This window comes from Elephantulus edwardii, unplaced genomic scaffold (genome assembly GCF_000299155.1).
Source record: "Elephantulus edwardii isolate Elephantulus edwardi_28Jun2011 unplaced genomic scaffold, EleEdw1.0 scaffold00097, whole genome shotgun sequence".
NCBI classification, from domain to species: domain Eukaryota; kingdom Metazoa; phylum Chordata; class Mammalia; order Macroscelidea; family Macroscelididae; genus Elephantulus; species Elephantulus edwardii.
The window spans coordinates 4850259-4853193 of NW_006399847.1; positions in this window are offsets into that span (position 1 = coordinate 4850259).

Below are 2935 nucleotides of genomic sequence, written 5' to 3' on the forward strand. Positions count from 1 at the left end.
TCACCAATACCTAGTATGTTAATGTTTATGCATTCCATTTCCTCTTTAACAATATCTAATTTTCCCACATTCATGGTTCTCACATTCCATGTTCCAATCACTAGTGTCTGCTTACAACTGTTCCTCTTCCTTTGTATTTCCATACTCAGTTGCCCTTTCTGTCATTCTATGTGTCTTCTATTGTACATAGGGTTTTCAGAGGCCTTCTATTTCGCAAGTGGCTGGCCAATCCTTCTTACTAGTGTTACATCCACATAACCAAGATGAAAATTGTTTTGTGGTTTGTTTGGTTTCAATTCACATTGTGTTTCTTATAATCATTCCCATACATTGTCTTATAAAATAAATCACCATTGATATATTCCCACTATTACCTCATCTTTTCAAATCCCCACTGGATCTTTCTTTCTTAATTCCTTCACTTCTTCCCTTCACCCACCAAACTCTGTGACCTTGTGATTTTCTCCACTTCCCACCCTAACCTCTCTGACACCTTTCCCTTCCCTCTTTGGATAACCATACAGATCTTACTATTTACTGGTTATCCTTCTGTTTTTACAATAAAAGTCTTACAAAATATTTGTCCTTATGTACCTGAGTTAGTTCATTCAGTATAATGCACTCTAGCTTCTCCTGTGTTATACAGTATTTTTCAAAACTGTTGCTTCTGAGTGCTCATTGAGTGAATGTACCATAATTTCTGAATTCATTCATTTGATGGACATAAACGTTTTGGCAATGTTTTTGATATTGTGAATAATGCTACTGTAAGCATTAGTGTACAAATGAAAATTTTAACAATGAAGGTTGGTAGAACACTCATTGCTCATTGATTGACTCCACCATTTAAAAAAAAATTACTTTATTAATTTTAATGAACATTTACAGTGATTTTGGATTTCCATTCATTCATTCTTGCACTTTTTTCTCTACTGCCCCCCCAGTTCATTCCTCTCTTTGAAAAGCAAAAGATAAACTTTTTTAGTATACAATTCCCCTTCCCCCCACCCCCATACCAAATGCACTCCACTATGCAACCTTAATTCTGGGTTCCTGTGATAATCGTAATACCCTATCATATAGCGGCTTTGTTCACAATAGCAAGGAGTTGGAAACAGCCTAAGTTCCCCTCAACAAATGAATGGATAGAGAAGCTGTGGTATATTCACACAATGGACTACTATGCTACATTGGAAAACAAGGAACTCATGCAATATTATTCAAAATGGGTGACCCTGGAGGACATTATGCTGAGTAAAATATCTCAGTCACAAAAGGACAAATACTGCGTGGCACTATGCCACTGTTGTAGAATGGGACTCACATCAGGGTTGGGGTAAGATTGACTCCATCTTTTAAGGCACCCAGACTATTGTTGTGCTATTTCTGTCTGCAGTCAAGCCAGCCCTGTCCTGTAGTGACTGCACAGTCAAGGGAAATCAATGCTGCTAAACCAGCTTGTTATGGATCAGCCAGTCTCTCCAGTCCACCTCACTCTCAGAGTTCTGCTGCAAACTGTTTAGCACCAGAGTGGTGGCATCTCTGCTTACAGATCAGTGATGGCTGTACACAGGTACATTGATCAAAAAATGGATCAAAAATTGGTCTCTGCTCCCCCTCCAGAAAAAGAACATCTATCTCCCACACAGAAGGCAAGTATTCTAACACCAATCACCAAGGACAAACCCCAGCACCAAGAATATGTTGTGGTTGTTAATGTTGATTGTCTTTGAGTCGAGCATGACTCATAGGGACTCTGTGCATGAAAGGCCTGAAGCCCCTCTACAGCTGACATTTACCAAAGCTCATAGAATTTCTGGAGGTACATTGTTTAGGAATGTTATGGTTACATACTGTTAATCTGAAACCAACTCATAGCTGACCCTCCATTGGCTTTATAAAGGCAGTGAATCCCACAGGAAATTGCTCATCTTTCTCCTGCAGAGCCGATGGTGGATTCAAACTGTTCGTCTTTGAGTTGGCAGCACAACTCTTTACCACTAAGCCACCAGAGCTCCCTAACAAGAATATAGTCAGGCATTAAAGAATTGTTTAGCCAACAAGTCAATGAGTATTTGAGCTTATAAAATAATGTTCTTTATTAGGCATCTTACAAGATCTTACAGGCTGTTGCTTTTTGTGTATTTTTTTGTTTGTTTATTTCACATTGCAGTATACCAAAATGTGCTTAAATGACAATGATACATGAAACAATTGAGTGGAGTGTGGACTTCTAGTTTTAATTACAGGCTAGTGATATTCGACAGTTCTACAAGTTTTATATCTAATTATTTGGAAAACAAATAATGCAAAATGTCCTAATATTGATTATGAAAATAAACTAATAGATAATCTCCAACCAGATAGTAAGAAAACATTCACTATAAAATAAGAATGCAACAGAAAGTATTACTAGAATTTTATTTCTAAGAGAAATATTGCTATTAAAAGAATACTGAAAACTTTAAAAAGCCTCTTTCAGAAATGCAAGGAAAAACTGGCAGATGAAATATTTAATTGACAAGATGTTTGTAATTAAAACATCAATTCTTATCTCATCCTTAGTCATTGTCCATTTGTAATAGACATATATTTATCATTGTTGTTGTTGTTGTTGTTGTTTAGTGTCATTGAGTCATCGACGACTCAAAGCAACCCTATGAATGAAAACCTGTATACTTGTATAACTTTTACCCTGACATTTCTTTTGGGAAACTATGTGATCAGCTACTAATTATTTTTACTACTCCACATCCTACAACCAAAATGTGATAACCTGCCAGAAGACCTCCTGATACTATGATCTTTATTCAGATTGTTTATTATACCATATACTCAGCCCATATTTGAAGCTAGCCTACATCATCTTAATATTTCTAATTTAGCCACTTTGTTGTTATTGCTGTTAGGTGTCATCAAGTTGAGTAGGACCATA